Below are 26,442 nucleotides of genomic sequence, written 5' to 3'. Positions count from 1 at the left end.
ATATAGAACAACATGGTGGAACACAAAAGAGTTTTCACCATATGATCGTTTCTATGGGAAATCCCCTTTGTTTCCAGTGGAATTCAAAATTAAGATGCTTAGGACAGCCCTTGAAGTAGGTTTATATCTTTCAGAAGCCCAGAAACATCGACTGGAACAATTGAATGAGTTGAATCAAATTTGTTTGGTAGCTTTCCAGAATACTTCTACAATCCAGCAGCAGCGAACTAAATGGAACAATAAATTCATTAAGAAAAAGGTGTTTCAAAGAGGAGATTTGGCATTACTATATGATTCTGAGTTCAAGGATTTTAAGGGAAAACTCTGCTCTAGGTGGATAGGACCATATGAAGTTGACATGATGTTCGATAATGGGATTGTTAGACTTAAAAAAAAATTGATGAGGCACATACTCCTTTGATCGTGAATGGACATCACCTCAGATTATATCATCATCCAACTACAAGAGACTCCTTTATTAAATATCTCTCTGATAAATCTAGTTTTGGAGTTATTAGTGCAGGGAATTACTCCTGTGCACCCCTGATCTATAATAATAATAATAATAATAATAATAACAATAATAATAATAATAATAATAATAATAAATCAATAAATAAGTAAATAAAAGGTGTTTCAAATAGGAGATTAGGCATTACTATATGATTCTGAGTTCAAGGATTTTAAGGGAAAACTCTACTCCAGGTGGATGGGACCATATGAATTTGACGCAGTGTTCGATAATAGGATTGTTAGACTTATAACAATTTTGATGAGTCACATACTCCTTTGATCGTGAATGGACATTGCCTCAGATTATATCATCGTCCAGCTTCAAGAGAATCCTTTATTAAATATCTCTTTGATAAATCTGGTTTTGGAGTTATTAGTACAGGGAATTCCTCCTTTGCACTAGTGATCTAAAATAATATATATATATATATATATATATATAATAAATGATGTTACTACTATATCAATATTTTTCTTGCAGGTACCCCATTGGCATTATTACTCCACCGGTGTTGTTACTCCTCAGGTGTTGTTACTCCCTCGATGTTGTTACTCTTCGGGTGCTGTTATTCCCTCTGATGATGTTACTCCTTTGTTGTTGTTACTCTATCAAGGTAAGTCATCAGGTACATCCCTGATCGACTTTGTGGATTTGATTAATAATTCATGTGACATGAATTCATATGACCACAAATGGTCATCTGTTAATTTGGGTGAGGTACTATAATAAATGAAAAATATGCTATAATAATGACTTGTTATTATTATTATTATACCTTGTGCTAAGTGCATTCACTCCACGATTTTCGACCATACTTCGCACGATACACATATGCATTGGGACTTGAATTTAGTACTATTGTACTAATGAATGGTCCCTTGCAATGCTGCGAATTAATTACCATAATTACCATTTATCACTACCATTATCTGCCATGATTTTTCCATATTTCAATGTTATCCTCTCGATTTTCACTCTCATTGCACCCCATCGCTATCATAGCTCACACTGCAAATATACTTGTCGGAACTCCTCCTTGATGGTCTGCTGTTATTCTGAGGTACCATTATAGAGCCATTATAGAATGGGTGGGTAGGCTGTGAGACACAAACTAGAGAGCACAGAGCAGGTTTGACACAATGCATATGTTTGGCAAGTATTCCTGGATGCAGGGTGGCATGTGTATTTTGAGAGGCATAAGGATTTGACAAAGTCATCACAGTTGGATTTGCGTTAAACTTGGAAGGGAATCATTCTAGAGTTTGGGGGTTTGATATTTCTATCACAGAGGGAGCTATTTCAATTGCCAGTGGGTTACAACGAGGAGGTTAGAAATGGTTTACTCGGAAGTCTCCTGTGCTAGAGTTTCCAGAATTGTTTTTGCAGGCTGGAGAGGCAAGGTCTAGAAAGGAAGAGGGTATGATCATAAATCTCTGCCATACCCATGGGATGAGGTGGCATATTTTGTTATGAGGTATGTTACCTGTGAAGGTCATTTCTCTACATTGTTTAAATATCATTTCAAAATCCTTGCATGCCTTCGGTTTCGGCATGCATAGGTTCATGCTTTAGACATGCCATACTTACTATGGAGAAACCTTTACTTAATGGCGCAATCTGCCCACCTTCTCGACAATAATTAGGGGTTCTCACAAATCATGGGTTGGTTAGATTATTGGTGGTGCATGCTCTGTCTTGAACCTCCATGGCTTAGCCACAATTCACCGAGCTAGCGGAGGAAGAACTTGTGGGTATGTTTCCTACAATGGAGGAGGAAGAAGGTTTAGCAGTAGAAGAAGAGGCCATAGATGACACTGTTCTAACGTCACCTATTGTCCCAATAGATATAGATGCAATGGAGATAGAAGAGGGTGCAATCGACCCTGCGCCATAAGAACTAGCATCAACTGCCAATTTAAGAGGAGAATGACTGCCATTGGATGCAGTTACAAGTGGTGTTGACACACAAGAACCAACATCACATGTCCAAGCAATTGAAGAACTTTTGGTTGAGACTATAGGTGGTGTTGTTACATAAGAACCAACACCACCTATCCAAATAGTTGAAGATCCTTTGGATGGAAATGGAGGTGGTGTTTCCACACAAGAACCAAGACCACCTACTGAAATGAATGTGGAACCTTTGGAGGAAATACGGGTCGCAGTCGACACCACTCCACAAGATACAATGTTAGTTGTTGGGTGGAAGGTGTTGATGGTGCTGGACCTGCCAACATGTTAGGGGATCTCCTCGATAAGAAGTCCCAACTAGACCTCATACCATTTGGTGTAGGAGTCCCAGCAGCAGGTCGTACGATATCACCTTGATTGTAGTTGCACGTAGAGGTAAGTAAAATGTCCCTATTGGTTGCAAGGGTGTGACATATGCAGCAAGTCAAGGAAGGTGCATGAGTGGTTCTAACACATGGAGGGTGAGGTGAGTGCGCCCCTTGGAAACCCATGAAAGCACGGAGTTAAGAAGGGAATGCATGAGCAAAGATGCATCACAAACTGGAAGGAAAGTAAGCTAGAAATCTAAAGTGATGGTTAAACTAACAACACATTTCAGTAAGATTCATACATACATATACAAAAAATATCTACACATGCATGCATAAGAAAACAACTACATATATTATTTAGAGTAAACAAGATAGCTGAAATACAATACGACATATGCATGAAATGTGTTGGCTCTATTATATTAAGAAGTTAAAGTTCCAGTCATACAATACAACCATCACCAACCACTAGTTCCTACAACGGAATGTTATATTCACTTCTGCCTGCTCCTCCAAAGAGATATACTAGCTCTACATAGTGGAGAAGCCAAGGCTTGTTACAATACTCTCCAAGCTTTCTCTAAGATAGTCCTATCAGAATCTTGGCTGACCAAAAGCTGATACAATGAGTTATGAGGGACTATTTATAGCAAAGGGTGGGGTGACCCTTGACACTCCCCTTTGTGACTCTTCATCTGCCCTCATGACTCTTCACCTACTACATGACTGTTATGCCCAATTATTGACACTCGAACTTCCACTTGACAAGATGTAACATACAATTTGCACATGTACCCATGTGAGACAAAATGGCTTAAGCTAGCCATGCAAGACATCACTGACACTCAGACCATTGTGCTGAGACCAAATCTTTGACATCCTTGTGATGGTCAATGGTGGCGAACTGATGTTAGGGTTGGTCATCAGTGATGGTGTTCGTGTGCTCAATGGTGACATCCTGCTGAAAGAGAACTCTTGCCGAAATTGCATCTGGTTACATTGATATGGACCCTTCGTCCAACTCATTTGATAACATGCACATCATCATCTTAAGTGTGATTGGACCAACAATGTATTGATGCATAGTGTTTGTGTTGATCTCCAAGTGTGTGCTGGTAATCATGTGCATCAACTTGTCGAAGTACATGTTCAGTTGTAGTCAGAATTTCTTCTTGTCTTTGCCTCGGCGAGTGTGCCAAATGGGTGGGATCTCATGTGTGCGCACAATGACACGCATGCTACTGAATTCCCTTGCATGCAATCAACAACACTGCTCACCTTGTCTGCCCTGTGCTAGCTGCTGGGATGGATCTATAAGTTTCATCTGTCTATGCATGCTGTGTCCCCTGCTGTAACTATTTGTGTTGCAACTCTTCTCTCATCTGTACAACTCCTGTTCTTCCTCTCATGCAATCATCTTGTCACACCGTCACCTCATAACCTCAATCTCCAAATCTTCTTTCATCACGAGTGGATCTACTTTGAACTTGCAGCTTTGCTCTACCTATATGCTGTCAACAACCTTCCTCTTGCATTCGTCGTATGCAGGTGTGTTGCCTTTTGTTGCTTCTAATGGTGCTGCTCGTTGTGATGTTGCTACCATTTCATCTTCATGTCCTTTTCTACAAACAACCTAATGTCTTCATAGAAAATAAAGCTCATAGACACTTGCTTGGCTGCAACCCTGGTTGCGCTCTCAACGGTGTCCTTTGACTCTGATCCCCTGAAGGCCATTGTACTTGTGCTGTTGAGAGAGAGACAAACACTTGTGATGCTTGGAGAGATAGCAACACTCATGGTAAGAAATCTGTCAGTTGAAAACCAAAAAAAACTAGAGGACTAACATGCAACGTGCCTGTGTGACTGTCTGTGAAGATTGCGTAATTTTCACCGGGAGCCTAGGAGACTAACTGACTGCTCAAACCACGCAATGGACAGTCTAGCCTGGCCTGCTGAGGACTTACACTACGTAATGTGCATTTTCAGTCAACAATGACATGCAACCAGGAAACTACATTGTGCAGTTTCTGGGGCTAGTAGGATACTGCCTCCAAGAATTGAGCAATGGAAGCCTGGAGGTTAGTGCTAGGCCAGACTTGCGCAATTTCTAGAGGGAAGGAAAAGACTTCGCTTCTGGAAATGCAGAGTGCTATTTGGGCAAGGCACAGTCTGGGCCAAGGCAGCCCAGACTAGATGACGGGCGACTAAAAACATGAGAAGTCTGAATGCATGATGAGATGAGTGCAAACAAGAGTGAATGAATATGCATGAAAACAACAAGTGCAGGATTCAAAAAATGGGACAACATGCATGTGAGTCAAGCAGGTCACCGCGACGGTGACCGTCGGTGCAAAAACAGTGTCATGCATTCAACAACAGTGAGATGCAAACGAAAACTAAAACAATGCTTGTACAGGCTAACATGCATGCAAACCATAGCAAGCATTCACAAAAATCAAGCAGACAACACTCACACAAGTTGAAACACAAAAAGTGAAAGAAACACAGTGCAAGACATGTGAAGCGGGCTTACCCCAAAAAAATTGAGTTGAATGCGTCGACAACTCCTAGATGCAATGTCAGATGTCAGAGCTGCAAAATCGATGTGAGGAATGAGCTCTGCAGTGTCCAGTTCATAAGTTTTGATAAAATCTAGGTTATGACACGCATGCCATGAATCTAGGAAAAGTGACACTTGGCGGGAGGTTTCTAAAATGATCCTTGCATGTAACCTCTAACTACTAAAAATAGATCCCTAAATCTAGGGATGCCTTTACATGCTACCTTGGGAAAAGTAGTCCATGCATGCAAATTAGTTTTGCTTGGTCCCAGAGGGAACCGGTCAACCTGAAGGCACATGCATTGGTCTGTGAGCCTGGAAGAGGGATTTGTGCAGTTTCTGGGCTAAGTGGAGATGGTTGTCCCAAAGGGATTGCACAATTTCTAGGAGGAATAGGTGACTGTCTCAGAGGATTACGCAAATTCTGGGTTGAGCAGCTGTCCTGGGTCAGACTACACAATTTTCTCAAAGCAGCTTGTGTGATTATATTGTGCAATTTCTAAACCTAGCCGGATGCCTAACTGATTTGCTCAATTTTTGGGAGCAACAGGTGACTGCTGCCCATAATTGTGCAATTTCTGGGCTGAGCAACTATCCTAGGATGAATTACGCAATTTTTGAGAGGAAGACTGGCAGGAAGAATTGCGAAATTCTAGAGCCCAGCTGGGTTTGCACAATTTTTGGAGGGAAGGATGGTTCCCCTCCAGAATTGCACAATTCCCAGAGGGAGTTTCTCAACCAGCAACTGATACTTAGTCCTGAAACCAGCATGTGAAGGAGTTGGAACAAATTTGCATGCACAGTCTGACAAGACTCTATGAAACAACTAAAGCTAATGTGCTTGACAGTGTAAGACATGCTACTGAGGATGTTCTGTAGGGAGGATCCAAAATGATGCTAAGGAAAATTTTTGGAGGGTGGTCGTAGCCACTAAAATGCTTGGAAACACACTAGTAGAACTCCATCTCTCTGAATGGACCTTGTTCATGAAAAACAAGTCTAACACCTCTGAAATTTTTCAATTCTTTATTCGTCTTGGTTTCCACACTTGCTTGATTGTAAGATGTAGCATCTGCCAGTCTCTTGGTCAGTCAACACAAATTCCAAACCAAGCCAACAAAATTCTTTCGATTGGGAATGAGGGGTATATTGGTGCACAAATCATATGATCGTTAGAGTTTTAGTTTCATCTCTAGTGTTGCTTTGCTGCCATCAGGTCTGGACAGTACCCCAGCAGAGTCATGCAGGAACACAAGCATCGCTCTGCTGCCAGTGAGCTTGGTCAGTACCCCAGTGGAGTTACTTGCATCACCTTTCTATGCAGGAATCCTTTCTCTTCTTTCACCTTATTCATTTTTAATTTTTCCAATTTTTTTTCACATTTTCATTTTTCATAACCGTGCACAACACTTATTCATTTTAGAGGCAGAAGAGGGATCCCGACTTATCGAAAGCAAAAGAGGTTGTTCCTTTAGAGAAGTAGTTTATGTATACCTCTAACATGATTGTTAAGGTTTTCCCCCTTGCCTTACTCTACTTGACTGAGTTGACAAGGATTAACCCAAAAACAACCAACTAGAGTAGGTGACACTAGTTAACGCACAAGCATTGTGTATTCACCAAGGTTCACTTCGAACAGTACATATTTTCCATCAAAGTATGATGGACTGAAGATAACAAGTTTTTCATACAGAGGCAAGATGACAAATAACCAAGTATTGATAACTGCACAAGTCCTCTTGTACTCCACCTAGCTTGTTTCAAGAGTCCTACATGGTCCATGCAAAACTAACCTACAGACATAAAAAATAAAACAAACCAAAAAGCAAAGAAAGAAGCGGAAGCAAATGCATATGCAAAGTGAGTAAGAAAACAAACAAGCAAGCAAGAAACACACAAAGAAAGAATCAAACATGCATGCAAGAAAACAACTCAAAGAAAATACTACTCCTACTCCTAGGCTAAGAGTGCATGGTTCGTCTCACATGAAGTGATACTTCCAATGCAACCACCGGTGCATTGGTCGACCCATGTTGGTGAAGGCATGGTTTGCGAACATCGCAGTTGTGAAAACCAGCAAGCATGAAAGATATAATGATGAAGATGTACACACTCCGAGCTTACAAGCATCCACAAAACAAAAATGAATGAAAGCGCATGAAATGCACTCTTTGATCTTGCCATGGTGCTGTGCTACACTGCGTGCATATGTTAAGTGTATGCATTCTCTTGACTGTGACATGCAAGAAAACATGAGAAAGGTAGACCACTTACGTTGTGCAAGTGTGCTTGCTGTGTAAGATTCCTCCAATGCATGAGCAATGGGATCGTGTAGTTCGAGTGGAGGAAGTGAAATCTGAGTGTTAGATTGATCTTGAATGCAAAGAAGAGATTGATGAGGAGCCTTGCATGTTTCAACAATTTCTTGATTAGAAGAGAAACCAACCTCAGTACAACAAAGGCCTAACATAACCATCAGCTCGGGCTAATGCGCCTCAACAGTTTGTGGGATTTTGACTTCGTCGATAGATAGATCATCATAGACGAGTGGCTTAGATGGATTAACAACGAGTGAATGAACATCATGATTGGATGAAGAAGTAGAGAGATCACAAAAAACAAAATCATAAAATCTGGGATTTTCATTGGCATCCTCACGATTTGATGAATCATATAGAGGGGTAGATGAGAAGCAAGGATGTTCACCGTCTATTTTTTTAGAAAAGACAAATGAAATATTGGACGCATTTTCAGAGGAATATGTGCCCTCTTCAAAATGTAATGACAGACTGACATCTGAAGTGTCTTGTGAACGATCGGAAGTAGAAACATCCAGAAATGAGTTTTCACAAGGGAAAACTGCAATGGGAGAATCATAAGGGATTTCAAGATAAAGCAAATGAGGTACGACTGGAAGGGATTCATCCTTCACTGTGAGTTCTTCTTTAGATTCGCACACACACTCATCATGAATGATGGTGCAGGTTGGTTGCATAACACCAACTCTATCAACAGCTTGATCCTCGTTCACAACTAGTGAGGAGTATGAAAGGGAAGAACACAAGTCAATACAATCTAGAGGATCAATAGAACACATGGATGGAGGTTGAGGGAATGAATCCACGTGACAACCAACAGGCTTGGAAGCCAAATATGCACAGCTATCAAGTGGGTGGGGTGGGAGGATGTGAAAGTTCAATAGATGTGTGTGCATAATCTCCCACATCACTTTGTAGTGGTGGAGCTATTAGATGAGGTAAAGGAAGATAGTCACTTGTGACAGTAACCATGCCTGCCTATGATTGCAAAACTCCATTACCGAAGTGTGCTAAGTGGGATTCGAATGATTTCAAGAATTGTGGATTTTCGGATACACTGATATGGCCCCTCTGTCCAACTTGTTTGATAGCATGTGCATCATGATCTTGAGTGTGGCTAGACCAACAATGTACTAATGCATAGTGTCTGCGGTGATCTCCAAGTGTGCGTTGGTGACCATGCGCATCAACTTGTCGAAGTACATGTTCAGCTCTAGTCGGACTTGCTTCTTGTCTTTACCTCGGTGAGTGAGCCAAATGGGTGGGATTGCATGTGTGTGCACAATGAAATGCATGCTACTGAATTCCCTTCCATGTGATCAACATCACTGCTCACCTTGTCTACTCCGTGCCAGCTGTTGGGATGGATCTAGAACTTGTACGGGCGCAGTTTCATCCGTCTATGCATGTTGTGCCCCTTGTTGTACCTGTTCCTGCTACAACTCTTCTCCCATCTGTACAACTCTTGTTCTTCCTCTTGCACGATCATCTTGTCGTGCCATCACCTCATAGCCTCAATCTCTAAAGCTGGTTTCATCACGAGTGGATCTTCTTTGAAGTTGCAGCTTTGCTTCACCTCTATGTTGTCAACAACCTTCCTCTTGCATTTGCCGCATGTAGGTGTGCTGCCTTCTGCTGTAGCTAATGGTGCTGCTCACTGTGATGCTGTTGCCATTTCATCTTCATGTCCTTGTCTACGAACAACTTGATGTCTTCATAGATAAGAAAGCTCATAAACACTTGGTTGGATTCAACCCCAGTTTCACTCTTAACAGTGTCCTTTGACTCTGATCCCCTGAAGGCCATTGTACTTGTGCTACTGAGAGACAGACTAACACCTGTGATGCTTGGAGACATAGCAACACTCATGGCAAGAAATGTCTTAGTTTAAAACCAAAACAAACTTGAGGATTGACATGCAACATACCTGTGTGACTGTCCGTGAAGATGCATGATTTTCACCAAGAGCTTAGGAGACTGACTGACTGTTGGAACTGCGCAATGGATAGTCTAGCCTCGACTGCTGAGGACTAAAAGTCCACAATGGCAATTTCAATCAGTAGTGACATGCAACCATCAAACTCCATTGTGTGGTTTCTGAGGCCAATAGGACACCGGCTCCAATAATTGCGCATTGCAAGCTTGGAGGTTAGTGCTAGGTTAGACTTTTGCAATTTTTGGAGGGAGGGCATAGCCTTCGCTTCTAGAATTGCGAGTGCTAGTTTGGAAAGGCATGGTTCAGGCCAAGGTAGCCTAGACCAGTCAACGGGCGACTGAAAACATGAGAAGTTTGAATGCATGATGAGATGAGTGCAAACAAGAGTGAATGACTATGCATGCAAATAGTAAGTGCAGGATTCAGAAAACATGACAACATGCATGTGAGTGAAGTGGGTTGCCGCAACGATAGTCGTTGGTGAAAAAAAAATGTCATGCATGTGACAACAGTGAGATGGAAACGAAAACTGAAATGACACTCGCACAAGCTAACATGCATGCACATGACAGCAAGCAATCACAAAAATCAAGCATACAACACTCACATAAGCCGAAACACGAAAAACGATAGAAACACAACGCAAGACATGTGAAGTGGTCTTACCTTGAAACAGCTAAGATTAATGTGCCAATGACTCCCAGATATGACATGGGATGTTTGAGATACAAGATCGATGTGAGGAATGAGTTCTGCAGCATCTAGTACATAAGTTTTGATAAAATCTAGGTTATGACATGAATGCCACGAATCTAGGAAAAGAGACACTTGGTAGGAGATTTCTAAAATGATCCTTGCATGTAACCTCTAGTTGCTAAAAATAGATCCCTAAATCTAGGGATGCCTTTGCATGCTGCCTTGGGAAAAGCAATCCATGCATGCAAATAATTTTATCTTGGTCCCAGAGGGAACTGGTCAACCTGAAGGTACATGCATCAGTCTGCGAGCCTGGGAGAGGGATTTGTGCATTTTCTGGGCTAGGCAAAGATGGTTGTCCCAGAGGGATCGCACAATTTTTGGGAAGAACAGGTGGTTGTCTCCCATGATTGCACAATTTCTAGGCTGAGCAGCTGTCCTAGGTCAGACTATGTAATTTTCTCAAAGAAGCCTATCTAACTGTATTGCACAATTTCTGAACCCAATAGGCTGCCTAGCTGATTTTCACAATTTCTGCTAGCTACTAGGCTAGTTGTTCCAGAGGGATTGAAAAATTTATGGGAGAAACATGTGAATGCTGCCCAGAATTGCACAATTTGTGGGCTGGGTAGGTGTCCTGGGATGAATTGCACAATTTTTGAGAGGAAGACTGATAGGAAGAATTGCACAATTCTGGAGCCCAACTCTGTTGGGTCCCTATAATACTAGTGATTACCCCATTAATATTGTAGTTATACCCCTTATTTATATTGTTGTGCCCCTATTACCCCCCATATTGTTATTTCTGTGCCCCATAGAATCCCCCTATTGTTATTTGTGTGGCTTTATATTATTATTGTTAGGTCGGCTGGATTATATTGTGACTCCTTAGACTCCTATATATAGAAAAGAGGTTTTGTCATTTGTATCATCCAAGAATTGTTCATTTATGTAATGTAAAGGAGGTTGCCCCCTCGAAGAGGCTGAATTCTAAGGCGTTGATCTATCTTTTCTATCTTTTCTTGAGCTGGTTTCATAACATTTGGTATCAGAGCTTTGGATTCTAGGGTTTCGCTGCTCCAAACAGGTCATCGTGGAATTTTCGCTATAACTTTTTTTCTGTGACGTTTCAGAAGTCGCAAAAAAAACCCATTTGAGAAGAATTGGCGCTGAACCTTGGGTCTGAATTTCAGAGCTTTTCGCGTGATATTTTCGGAGATATGATCTGAGGAAGTTGGCCTTTTTGCAGACTCCTGAATTACATTCAAAACAGGTGACCTGGGAAAAATCGTCATAACTCTCTCTCTGAGGATCGGATTGAAATTTCGTAAAAAGGTACAGAAAGAGGACGGACTGTAGTTTTTTTTATGTGTGTTTTAGATTCAAAGGTTGAAACAGTGACTCGTGGCACGTCGTACAAGTTCGCTCTACTGAACTAGTCTAAAAGCAAGTCACTGTGGGAGATTTCACATAACTCTTCCTTGGAGAATCCAATTTGGCTCAGACTTGTGGCATTGGAAAGAGGACGTAGAAGGCTACTACAGGTAGCAATTTTAGAACTGGATGATCTGAAATTACAGAGATACATCAGATTCAATATCAGGCTTCTATAAAGTGAAAAAAGGTGTGTAGTTTTTTTTTAAATTTTTATGTAAGCTTGGTTTAACGGAATTCAAAGGGCATAGTAAAGCATTATTATCGGTAACTGATGCCCCGAGGAAAGAAAATGCAAACACCTAGTAAGGAACCTGAAAGCTCTAGCATGACTCATGAAGAAGAGGAAGAAATGCTACATGATATATCAAAATTACAAGAACAAGTGCAACAAATGTCACGCTCACAAAAGCTAACAGAAGCTAAGATAAGTGGCGTGGAATCTAAGATAAATGGCGTGGAATCTAAGATAAAGGGCATGGAAACTAAGGTGGAGGATTCGATGGTAAATTTGAAGATAGATTTGAAGACAGACATGGAAGAATTGAAGAAGTTGCTACAAGAAAGGGTCACTAATGGTGAAAAGGTAGTAAAGGAAACTCATGATGAGAACAAAAGAAATGTTAATCATGATTCCATAGACTCTAATGTTGGATCGAAGACTCACCATGTTCCAAAAATCGATATGAGGAAGTTTGATGGCAAGGATCCCGCCACATGGATATTACAGATGGAGCAATTCTTCGATCTCAATAATGTGCAAAACACACAAAAGGTACGTATGGCAACTTTATATTTGGAACCAAATCAGTTTGTATGGTATCAATGGCTTTGTTCTCGTAAACAATTTATCACTTGGGCAATTTTTACGGAAGAATTGATAGCACATTATGAGGATACAAAAAGCAACACTTTTTTTAGCCAATTGATAAGTCTCAAACAAAAGGGTTCAATAATGGAGCACATTGAGGAGTTCCAAAAATTGAACATAAGGGTAAAAGATATTCCAGAGGAGCATAGGATTGATGTGTTCATAGGGTCTTTAAAGGATAATATCCAACATGATGTGCGCCTTTGGGAACCTGATTCATTAGAGAAGGCATTCAGGTTAGCAAGAAAAATGGAAAGCAAAATTATGGCAACTAGGAAGCATACCATTCACAACTATAAAGATGGAAGTGTTGTTGCCCATAGTCTTCCACAACCTACAAGGTTGACACCACAACAATTGGAAGAAAAAAGAGCAAAAGGGCTTTGTTACAATTGTGATAGCAAATACACAAAAGGTCATAAGTGTGCTGAGAAGAAATTATTCTACATAGATTGTGAAGAGGAAGAAGAAAAGGAGCAAGAAAGGTCAAAAGAAGAGGATATATTCCAGGAACAAAGCCTAGATGAAGAACAAATAAATCCGACCATATCTTGTAATGCATTGGCGGGAATTACCACTCCTCAAACCATCAAGATAGAAGGACAAATCAAGAAGAAAAAGGTAATAGTGTTGATTGATTCAGGAAGCACCCACAATTTTATTCATTGTAGGGTAGCAAAAGAATTGAATTGCTTCCTATATCCAGCACCAGAGTGTCAAGTGATGATTGCAAATGGAGGAACAATAAATTGCTCTGGAAAGTGCCATAATATCAAGCTATCCATGGGAGAATATGTATTGACTAGCCCAATGCTTTCCATTCCAATGGGAGGTGCTGATGTTGTACTAGGAGTCCAATGGCTACAATCCTTGGGTACAATAGCTTTTAATTTTCAAGAACTTTTCATCAAATTTTCTTCGGAAGGAAAGGAAGTTGAATTAAGGGGTATTGCAGGGAAACCAGGAAAGATAATCAGCTCTAATGGTATGACAAAGCTTCTAAAAAAGGAGCAAAGAGGTGTAATTGCACAATTATGTTCGCTAGATGTTTCCACATTGGAATCATCTATTTCTCCAGATCTCCAAAAAGTCCTGGACAATCATTCCAAGGTATTTGAGACTCCCAAAGGTCTCCCACCTATGCGTGATCATGATCATGCTATTCATCTGATTCCAGGAAGTGTTCCTCCAAACATCAGGCCGTACAGATATCCCTATGTCCAAAAAAGTGAAATTGAACGTATGGTTGCAGAAATGCTAGAGGCTGGTATAATTCAACCGAGTCAAAGTTCTTTCTCAGCTCCAGTAGTATTGGTGCACAAGAAGGATGGATCATGGCGCATGTGTCCAGATTATAGGGAGCTCAACAAGCTCACTATTAAAGATAAGTTCCCCATTCCTGTTATTGATGAATTACTGGATGAATTGCATGGATCAATTTACTTCACCAAGTTGGATCTTCGTTCGGGATATCATCAAATCAGAATGAAGATTGAAGACATTCCAAAAACGGCATTTAGAACTCATGAGGGTCATTATGAATTTTTGGTCATGCCTTTTGGCCTTACCAATGCACCTTCAACATTTCAAGGTTTGATGAATTCAATTTTCAAACCATTCCTTAGAAAATTTGTGTTAGTATTTTTTGATGATATACTAATCTACAGCAAGTCTTGGAAGGATCATGTTGAACATGTTGACAGGGTGCTACAACTATTGGAGGAGAAACAATTATATGCAAAAAGATCCAAATGTTTCTTTGGAGTCCAGGAGGTGGAATATTTGGGTCATATTGTATCTCATGAAGGAGTTAAGGTAGACCCTAGCAAAATTAAAGCCATTAAGGAATGGAAAATCCCCACATCCATAAAGCATCTGCGAGGATTTCTTGGGTTGACAGGGTATTATCGCAAGTTTGTTAAGAATTATGGGAGAATAGCAGCACCTCTAACAACATTATTGAAGAAAGATTCATTTTCATGGACTCCGGAAGCAACAAAGGCCTTTGAACATCTTAAAGAGGCAATGTGCCAAGCACCGGTCTTAGCTACACCGGACTTCACAAAAACCTTTATTGTGGAATGTGATGCTTCAGGAAATGGAATTGGTGCTGTTCTAATGCAAGATGAAAGACCCATTGCTTTTGAAAGTCGTCCAATCAAGGGAAAGTTTTTAAGCAAAGCTATTTATGAGAAGGAAATGTTGGCAATACTCCATGCACTTAAGAAATGGCGACCCTACCTAATGGGAAGACACTTCAAGGTAAAAACGGATCATGATAGCCTTAAATACTTTTTAGAACAAAGATTATCCTCTGAAGAGCAACAAAAGTGGGTCACAAAGATGTTGGGTTATGACTTTGAAATCATCTACAAAAAAGGGAAGCAAAATGTGGTGGCAGATGCACTCTCAAGAAAGGATGAGGATGTGGAAGCATTGTTGTGTGCCATTTCTATTATCCAACCAGATTGGATAAACGAAGCAAGGGAGGAATGGAAGAATGACGAAGAAGTGTGGGCACTTATTCGAAAGCTACAACAAGATTCCAGTACTTCTGATACATTTAGCTGGAAAAATGATTCGTTATGGTACAAAGATCGCTTATACCTCTGTAAGAATTCCCAGCTAAAACAAAAGATTCTTATGGAATTGCACACTTCTCCCTTAGGAGGGCACTCAGGATTTTTAAAAACTTACCACAGGGTTAAGAAGGAATTTTTTTGGGATGGCCTTAAATCAGATATTCAAAAGTTTGTGGCGGAATGTTTGGTTTGCCAACAAAATAAAGTTGAAACAATTAAGACACCGGGTCTATTACAACCTTTATCCATTCCAAGCCAACGTTGGGAGGAGGTTTCAATGGATTTTATCACAGGTTTACCCAAGTCTGAGGGAAAGAGTGTCATCATGGTGGTAGTTGACAGACTTACCAAGTATGCACACTTTTGTGCATTATCACATCCATTTAAAGCCAGTACAGTTTCTACTGCATTTATGGAAACAGTTCAAAAGCTACATGGAAACCCAAAGATTATTGTAAGTGACAGAGATCCCATTTTCACTGGAAATTTTTGGACAGAATTATTTTCTTGTCTTGGTACTCAGTTAGCTCATAGCTCATCTTATCATCCTCAATCTGATGGGCAAACTGAGATAGTAAACAAATGTTTGGAAGGATATCTTCGTTGCTTTGTATCTGATAAACAGACACAATGGGTCAAATGGTTGCCTCTGGCTGAATGGTGGTATAACACTTCCTTCCATACAGCAACAAAAATGACCCCATTTATGGCACTTTATGGGTATCAACCACCATCCATCACATCATATTTAAGAGAAAATTCTAAGGTTCAGGCAGTGGAACATCACATCGAACATCAACAACAAGTCCTCCAACTCTTAAAGGATAACCTCGTGTTGGCACAAAATAGAATGAAACAACAGGCAGATCAACATCGCAGTGAAAGAAGTTTTGATGTAGGTGATTGGGTATTCCTACGGCTACAACCATATAAGCAAATGTCCCTAAAGCAAGCTAAGAAGGATAATAAATTATCACCAAAGTATTATGGTCCGTACAAGGTGTTGCAAAAGATTGGTACTATGGCATACAAATTGGAGCTTCCTGCAGCTTCTCGATTGCACCCAGTTTTCCATGTTTCATGTTTAAAGAAGGTTATAGGTGACAAGCTCCCAATTCAAACAATATTGCCAGAACTTGACGAGGAAGGAAAAATTATATTGGAACCGGAAGCAGTCACAGAAACAAGAACTCGACAGCTACGAAATCGATCAATTTCAGAGTATCTTATCAAGTGGAAGAACTTATCCGCTGAAGATTCCACATGGGAGGATGAGAATTTTATGCAGAAGTATCCAGAACTACTCAAGCGTTGAGGACAACACTTTTTTGAAGGAGAGGGGCATGTTGGGTCCCTATAATACTAGTGATTACCCCATTACTATTGTAGTTATACCCCTTATTTATATTGTTGTGCCCCTATTACCCCCATATTGTTATTTCTGTGCCCCATAGAATCCCCCTATTGTTATTTTTGTGGCTTTATATTATTATTGTTAGGTCGGCTGGATTATATTGTGACTCCTTAGACTCCTATATATAGAAAGGAGGTTTTGTCATTTGTATCATCCAAGAATTGTTCATTTATGTAATGTAAAGGAGGTTGCCCCCTCGAAGAGGCTGAATTCTAAGGCGTTGATCTATCTTTTCTATCTTTTCTTGAGCTGGTTTCATAACAAACTTGGTGTCCAGCCGGGTTTGCACAATTTCTGGAGGGAAGGTTGGTTCCCCTCCAAAATTGCACAATTCCCAGAGTGAGATGCTCAACCAACAACTGACACTAAGTCTGAAAAGCAGCCTGTGAAGGAGGTGGAAGAAACTTGCATGCACAAGTTGACAAGACTCTATGAAACAACTGAAGCTAATGTGCTTGAAAGTGCAAGACATGCTGCTAAGGATGGTCAGTAGGGAGGCTCTAAAATGAAGCTAAGGCAAAATTTTGGAGGGTGGTTGTAGCTACTACAACAGAAGGACAACTTGGAAGAAGCACAGGCAGGAAGAGAAAAAGGGAGCATAGAACAACTGGTGAACATAGAATAAGAGGAGGGAGGGCCTGCATTAGTAGGTATTGAGAGAACGAAAGTTGATGAAATTATTACTCTCTCTCTCCTTTTCTTTCATCTTTTCCAAAAGGGGCAAGGAAATATCGTTCCTCTATATGCACAAAGAAAGAAGAATCTTCTCTCCCGATCCTAATTTTTCTTGGGAAAGCTAATGGCACCTTTATCGACACTGTTACTAAAAAACCAGTGTTGATTGGTGAAATAATTGAGAAAATTCAAGGGTTGGTGGTTGGCATGCCACATAAGAATGAGTGCTGACCAAAGGATAAAATGAAGAAGTTATGGTTGGTATTACTTCTAGAGAGACCATTCCTGAGAAAATGGAGGATGTTGCTGATAAGACTAACCTGCAAGGGTTAGAAACCATTCCTGAGTAGATGGAAGAGGAAATTGCTGATCAGACTAACCTGAAAGTGCTGGAAGCCATTCTTGAGTGGATGGAAGAGGAAATTTATGATCATACTAACTTGAAAGTGCTAGAAGCCATTCTTGAGTAGATGGAAGAGGACATTTCTGATCATACTAACCCGTAAGGGCTAGAGACCATTCCTCAGCAAATGGAGGAGGATGTTGCTGATAAAACAAAGCCGCAAGGGCTAGGAACCATTCCTGCACAAAGAGGATGGTCGGGTAGTAGAGAAACTACAAGGATAGGGTGTCAAAGACACTACCCCACAAGACCCTGCAGTGAATCCAGAGTCGCAGAGGGAAGACATATAGATCCATAGACTTGAAGAAGGAGATGGCGGGGTTGTTCCTTGAGTTAAGGAACAAACATAATAAATTAGAGTAAAACAAGAACGAGTTGACGACTTTGTCAACAACAACTTGTCAAGCCCCGGGCCAGCTGTGAAGCCTATGGAAGAATTTGTTGTAAAACAAGAGTTCATCGAGTAATGTGCTAAAAGGAGAGCCCCTATTAAGGAAAGATATCAAGCACAATTCGGAGAGAATATTCAGTTGGAAATAGAAATCATGAAATTGAGGAAACAAATGTGACACTTATGGATAAGAGCAAGGAAGCATAAGAAAAACACTGCAAAGCCCTAGCCTGAAACTGTTTCAGTGGCAACACAAATCGAATATAGGACAATGAATTTAGCAGCTACATAGACAGAGTCATTTTTTCATATGATCGAGGCATGAGCGTTTTTCGTGTCCTTATAAATTCAGAGTTGGCAAGCTACAACAACTCGATTTCAACAAGGGACCATTCCTTTAGAGGCACACTGGGAAGGAATAATGCAAACTCGCGAGCAAGCTGTGAAAACAGTCTCTGACTACATAGAACAGATAGAGAAGGAAAAGTGGAAGCAAGAGAAACAACAAAAGAAAATTGAGGGACTGGAAGAACAAGTAATCTATTAAAGGCCAATAAGGAAGAGATGTTTACTTTGGCACAACAGGAAATGGCTTGCTGCCCCCCTTCTCATAGCTACGCCCTGTTCCTCCATGAACAATATCTATTCTTTTGTTTAGAAAGTGTCCGCCAGGAGCTCAGTCATGAGATGGAAGATTCAATGCAGTTTCTGCGCATCTTGAGATGCCATAATATTCTAGATCAACACTTGATGTGTGAGTTGTACATGCATGACTACTTTATGGGCAATGATCAATCATTTAACCCAGTGCCATATGTAGGAGACATTCAATTGAGAGCCTTTACCTCCTACACAGTCAATCAGGTTAAATGGAAGAAGGCCTTCGACATGTTCAAAGAAAATAAGGTAAATAGGCCACTTGTCATTCAGATGGAGAATTGTTAGTTTGTGAATGTTTATAACAGACATGAAACCCTCTTGGGGATCCAGGGATGGAAAGAATAGATGGTGGCAACTCAGCAATGGTGCGTTGATATATGCACAAAATATATATTCACTTATCAAGAGGAGGCTTGAGAGAGCTACAAGAAACGGTGGACGCTCTCATCATCAGTTGTCAGGATACATGAGCCTTTTGGGCACCCCAATTTTGCTTAGGCTCGAAACAAGGTACCTCAGTATATTTCAAGCGTGCGGCTTCATGCGGTCCGATGGATGGGTTTGAGGTTTAGATTTCCCATCATTTGGCTGCTAGCTGATCAGTACACTCTAGCTTACACAATAGGCGAGGATTTATGGAAGGAAGTCATCCAAGCAGATGGGTATAAGCCTCTGGGAACACAGATGTCTGCAAAATACGATCTTGCACAACTTCACGCTGATCATCACAACTCTAACCCAGACTTGCGTAGGAGATGAATTGCATGAGGACATGTAGTAAGGCCAGTTAGGGGGGGGGGGGGATGTTGGTGGTTATATTTGCATACTTTTACCCACCCTTTTACCCTGTTCTTTTTATCCATTTCAAGCCAATAGTGGTTAATTGATATCTTAAAATGCATAGGTATACCTCTTGTCATGTATTTATGGATTATTGATCAATAAAGCATAGTCGTAGGGGATTATTACCTAAGAGGGTCGCTAATTCAGTTATTTCTATAGATTTGAAGGGAGAATGACTAGGACTGTGATTCACTGAACGATGCCATCAAAGCTGGCAGCGCTATCCTTGAACATTGGCTGCAACGGTGAATCAATCTCTCGATTGATACACTGCTATATTTTACATTCTATTCCATTCTCAAAAACACCATGTAATTAAAGGCAGATAGTGTTGTAATTATAGGAGATGTATTATTAACAAATTGTATAAAATAAAGTTGCGGGATGTGAAAGCTATCACTATTAAGAACTATTAAGGTTACAGGAGAAATACTCTAACTTTGAGTTTGTAACATCATACTTGTAATATTTCTTTAATTAATGACAGTTTGATCTTCTGAGCATATCATGATTCGTTGATCTTGCCACAACCCTGATCAAGGAGTTGGGTCCACTCTCTGACTAGGTGTTGCTAGATTAGATGTGTGTTAGGTTTATTTCTGTGGGTTTATTATTGATGTGAATGTTTATCATTGTGTTTCTGTGAGTCTCAATTGATGTTACTCTTATTTTCTGTTACAATATTGCTTACTGTTACACATTGATGAATATATAGTTAATGTTCAATGTTGGGTAATACAATGTACGGTAGCCTTGGAACAATTGGTAGAACACCAGGTTGAAAATTTAATGTGGATTGAGTGAATTGCATGATTCATACTTGGACACCAACACTCTATGTTCCAAGGATTCCACATAGTCATAAATTTCTTGTTGGAATGGATCAACGTTTGGTGTTTTTGTTGTTGGGCTCACTGTGTGAGGTGGTGTTTTGTACCCTTCTTCTTCAAGATAAATCATTTCTAGAGAATGTGTATTTGGAAGTTTTGAAATTCTCCTACTTCTTCTCAATTTTACCCCTAATCCTTAAGTGTCTTGAATTTTTTTTTTCTAACCTCTTGTTTACTCTTCTCTGATCTTTCACTTTCTTCAAGTAAAAATTTAAGCTGGCTTTGTTTCTTCTAAGACTTTGTTTTTAATTTTTTTTCTTACATTTTTCAAATTACTGGGAGAGTGGGGTGTCATCTTCAAATGGGTCTTCTGGAATTTCTATTTCATTTTGTTCTGGATTTTGTTCTTCCATTTTCTCTTCAGGGTTAGGGTTTGATGCTGACTTTCGTTGACTCCTTTTAACCCTCCTACTTGTTTCTTCTTCTTGAACTTCTATAAAGTGGTTACGAACCAGAAAATCTAACCAATTGCCTTCCTTAGATTCTAAATGTGCTTCTATGATAATTTTGATCAGTCCATGATGATAGAGGGAATTATCAATGGATCTAGACTCTCTTTGTATACTATATGCCATCTTTCTAAGACTTTGAAGAAAAAATTAAGGAAAATTGCTTTCATTCCCATTAATAAAATGCATCAAAAGTCAGGCATGGTAGAAAAACATAGTTCTAAACCTTCCTTCACAAGTTAAAAATTTATGGATAACCAACAATAAATTTCTCCATTTCCCTTTTAGTGGTGTAACTAGAATTACCTTTTAAAAGATGGATATATCCATACCTGGTTGTATGAGGAAGTGTACCCAATCATTCTCCTTGATTTTCTTGTTCTTGAACCAACTTTTTGCATTTCTAGGCAATTGTGTAGCTTGTTCCATGATGGATTATATCAAAATAAGATTGATGTCTCCAATTTCTACCTCGACTCCATCAAAATCTCGAGCAAAAAATACCTCCATCTCATGCCCGTCGAATTTTTAAAAGAACTTAAGCCACCCAAGCCACTGCATTGATCTCTATCTCATTGGTATGCTTGAAGAAACTTGATTCCGTTTGGTTCAGACTGGACGATGATACCCATGGTGGAGAGAAGTCTTAGTCTTTGATTGTTTCCTTTCGACAGAGATGATGGAGGGTTGATACGAAATGAGCAGGGTTGACTGGTGAGGGTTTCAAAATGGAGTGAAATGGGATGAGGTTGAGTAAGAATGATGGCGAAGTAAGGCGCTTACGGAGTATTAGTTTCGTGATAGGACTGCACTTTTTCATATGATCTCCCACGATTCTTAGATCTGATTTCATAGGATCGGTGAGATATATGCAGAATTGATGTGACCGAATGAGTAATGATGATGGTGGGGTGTAATGATTATGATTTTTAGGCAGTCTTATAAGGTTTTCTAATGATTCAATCTTTTCTTTAATAAAATCATCCCATGAATTAAAACCTAAGTTCTTATATGAAAAATAATTCAACATCCTACATACCTTTGCTTTGTGAGTTCCTTTCCTATTTATTTTTTGATGTTGATGTAGATGTAGAATTCAAACTTGGCTACAGAATTGAAGATCAGCTGCAGAATGACATAAATTTTGTTGCTGCTCATTTTGAAATTTTGTTGCTCTGATCAGAGAAAAGACTCTTTATTGTTGTTGTTTCTTTAGTCATCAGTGAAGAAAACTGGTCTTTAGAAGTATTGCTTATCACCTAAAATTTATTAGGAAAAAAATAATAGAAATAAATGGGGATAAGAAAAACGAATTATGAAAATCTAAACCACCAAGAAATCTTGGTTTTCAGTTAATATTTTTTGTATAAACATGCCAACATAGTTGGTTTTCATGTTTATACTTTTATTGTTTTATTTTTATTTTTTATTCTCTCTCTCTCTCTCTCTCTCTCTCTCTCTCTCTCTCTCTCTATATATATATATATATATATATATATATATATATAAAAGAAAAACTACAATGAAGTTGGAGAATGAGGAGAATAATCTCCTTTCTTGACCAACTTGAATTCAGAATTCTCTTACAAATATTTGACAAAATAATCCTTTGCTAATGGTTAATAATACAACCTTAATCTATGACCATTAACATGGAAAGTAACTTGTGCATCATTAATAGTTTTGATTTTGACTGCTCCATTATAAACAATAGTATCAATCTCATAAGGACGAAGCCAGTGAGTTTGACATTTCCATTGAAATTTTTTGAATTTGGAATAAAAAAGAAGAGCCCAGTTACCTCACTTGAACTTTTTAGCTTTGACAAATTTGTGATGCCACTTTAATCTTTACTGTTGAACTATGTCGGTTCTTTGAATACCATCTTATCGGAACTCATCTAGCTCATTCAATTGTGTTAGTCTCTGTTTTTAAGCTTTTGATAGATCATGGTGCAATTTAGCTTATGTTTTTAAGGTCTCCGCTTGGAATTCAATTGAAAGAAAAAAATTATTTCCATAGACAAGATCATAAGCACTATGTCTAGTTGTGTTCCTCCATGTGGTTCAATATGCCCATAGTGCATTTTTTCTGCCCATTCCTCCTATGAAAATGTCTTGGTGAGAATTGCTTCAAGTACTTTGTTGGTGGATTCCACTTTTCCATTGGCTTGTGGATGATATGGATTAGACTTTCAATGCTTGATATTATATTGCTCCATGATATTTTGCACAAACTTGGATGTGAATTGAGTACCTTGATCTGTTACAATTTCTCTTGGAACACCAAAATGAGTAAATATCCTCAAAAGGAAATGTAACTACAACATTTTTAGTTGAAAATAAAAGAGGCTTAGCTTCTACCCATTTTGTAACATAATATGTGCAAACAAGTATGTACATTTTCTATTTAGATGGAGGATTTATTGGTCCAACAAAATCTAGAGCCCATTTTTCAAAAGGCTCTACAAGTACCTGTGGCTATAGAGGCATCTCATTTGATGGAATAAGCTTCCCCATTATTTGACAACTATCACATCTTTTGACATATTATTGGACATCCTTGAAAATGGATGGACAATAATATCCCAAAAGAAGGATTTTGTAAGAAGTTCTTTTGTCAACAAAGTGTCCTCCACATGGATCATCTTGGAAATCTTTGAATATTTCAGGTACTTCATCTTATCAAACACATCTTTGGATGATCAAATCAGGTCTAGTTTTGTATGATTCTCCATCTATCCAAGAATAAGGTGGTTTGGTTTTGCTCACTTTTTTCTTTTCTCTGGTTGATAGTTGGAGGTAACCTTCTTGTATCTAAATAATTAGAAATATCTTCAAACCAAGGTGTTTTAGTAGATATTGCAAAAATATATTCATAAGGAAAGTTATCTTTTACAAGAACATCATCATTATTATTCTGCATTCTAGAAAGAAAATCAACAACTATATTTTATTTTCCTGGTCTATCAAGAATAGTAATGTTGAATTATTGTAACAATAGAAACCATCTTGTAATTCTACCATTAGTAATTGGTTTGTTCATTAGATATCTAATGGCAGAATGATCTGTATGAATGAAAGTTTCATAACCAGTGATATAATGACGAAACTTATTAATGGCATGCACAAAAACTAAAAACTCCTTTTCTGTTACAATGTAATTTAACTTTGTTGGAGTCAAAATTTTTCTTGTATAATATGTAGCATAAGGAGTTAAATATTTTTGTCCCAACAAAGCTCCTAGAGATATATATTAAGCATTGCTAGAAATGTGGAAAGGAAGAGACCAATTAGGTCCCCTTAGAATTGGTGCTTCATTAATCTTTTGTTTCAATGTCTCAAATGTTTTTTGACAAACATAATTCCAAACAAATCCACAATCTTTTGTAAGGAGTTTGAAAAGTGGAGAGGTTATTTTTGTGAAATTTTCTATGAATCTTTTGTAATATCCATTAAATTCAGGAAAACTTCTAACATCTCTTTGACAAATAGGAATTGAAATTTTAGAAATTATTTCTACTTTAGATGTATCCACTTTAATTCCATCACTTGAAATATGGTGAACTAAAACAATCCCTTCATTCAACATCATAAAACATTTCTCATGGATTTATGAAAGTTTTGCCTCTTTACATCTAATAAGAACTTTTTCCAAATTTTCAATAGCTTCCTCAAAAGTATTACCATACACAGTAAAGTCATCCATGTACACTTCAACACAATCATTATTTAGATAAAAAAATACCTAAAACTTCTCTTTGGAATGTGGTAGGTGCATTACATTAACCAAAGGGAAGCACTCTATATGAATATGTTCCCCATGTACAAAACCCATCTAAAAATGAAAAATACTTCTTTCATGTCAAGGTATCTAATACTTGATCTATAAAGGGTAGTGGAAAATGATATTTCAAAGTAGCCTTGTTTAATTCCCTATAGTCAATACACACTCTCCATTTTCCATATTTCTTTAGAACAATCACTGAAGGTGACACACGTTGACTATTTGATATTGGATAGATGAAATTCACATTAAATTTTGTAATTCCTCCTTAACAATTTCTCTCAGATTAAGATTCATTCTTCTTTGAGGTTGTCTAACTGGTTTGACATTTTCCTGAATATAAATATGATGAATACAAGTTTTAGGATCAATTCCATTCATATCAGTGTACTCACATGCATAAGAAGAAGAGTGTTTCTGTAGCATCTGTATCAATTTCCTCTTTTGAAATTCCTCCAAATTATTCTTAATATTCAATGTTTTATCTGGAAAAATTTCTACTTGAGAATTGCCAAACTTTTCCATAGAATGTAAAGCCATTTGGTAAGATGATAGATATTCAACATTGCATTTCTCTTGAAAAATTTGATCTTGCTCACAGTATGAAGAAGAATCATTATTATTCATTAAATTTATCAATTGACCTTCTTCATCTAATTGCAAAAGAGTATAAACTGGTTTCATGTCATCAAAGTCTTCATTTTCATCATCTATCCAAATTTCACTTTCTACTTCAGTTATTGTTTTTGCAGGAGGATACATTGTAAATTTCTTAGTAGAATTCCCATATTATATATACATATCACCAAATATACAACTTATGAATGCATCAGTTGTAGCTAGCCAAGGTCTACCAAGGACCAATGGATGTCCTCCTAAATTATTCTTGGGAGTTAAAATAATGAAATCTACAGGATATTACCAAGAATCTAGAGATAAAGACAACCCTTATAATACTCCATATGGTTTGATAACATATCTATCAGCTAATTGTAATAATGTAGGGGTATATTGAATATTAGGAAGCTTAAGTTGCTCCATTTTTTGTTTACTCATAATATTGATGGATGCTCCTAGATCAATTAAAGTGTTTGGAATTTCAATACCATTGACATGAATTTTCACAATGGGACTACCAGGATCTAGATATTTTTTAACAATAGGTTTCCCCATCATGATATCAATTTTCCTACAAATTGGATTTTTTTAACATCTGTCGTTTTCTTCTTGCTTTTTTAATGCATAACTCCTTAATATTTTATCAAACACTTGTATTTCCTTTATATCTTGGAGTAAAGGAATTTTGATTCAAATATTCTTATGTTCATCTAGCATATCATAGTCTGGTAAAACAATTTTCCTTTCTATTCCTTTATCAATTTTGAGCTTTTCAGGAAAAAGGTACACCCTACAAAGAAATAGAAGGTTTTCTACTAGAGGACGTGTAGGAGATTGCTTTATTTGCTCATCCTTTGATTGTATAGGAACATCTTCCTTAGAGTAATATTTTCTTGATCAATACTTGCATCTTTTTCATGAACTTCATCCTCTTTATATTTTTGGATGGAGATTGTTGGTGACTTCCTTTGTAAACCCCACCAGATCTAAGTTTAACATCATTTAGACCTAATGGGAGTAATCATACAAGCTTGAAATTTTTTTCCTTCAACATTATAAATAGCTTGTGGATTCTTATTGTTTGGATTCAGAAGCAGTTGAGAAAGTAGTTGATTGGGTT

This window comes from Pinus tabuliformis, chromosome 9, assembly GCF_031772625.1.
Source record: "Pinus tabuliformis cultivar Carrire ecotype Pingquan chromosome 9, CPIR1, whole genome shotgun sequence".
Lineage (NCBI taxonomy): Eukaryota > Viridiplantae > Streptophyta > Pinopsida > Pinales > Pinaceae > Pinus > Pinus tabuliformis.
This window is presented reverse-complemented; position numbering follows the sequence as displayed.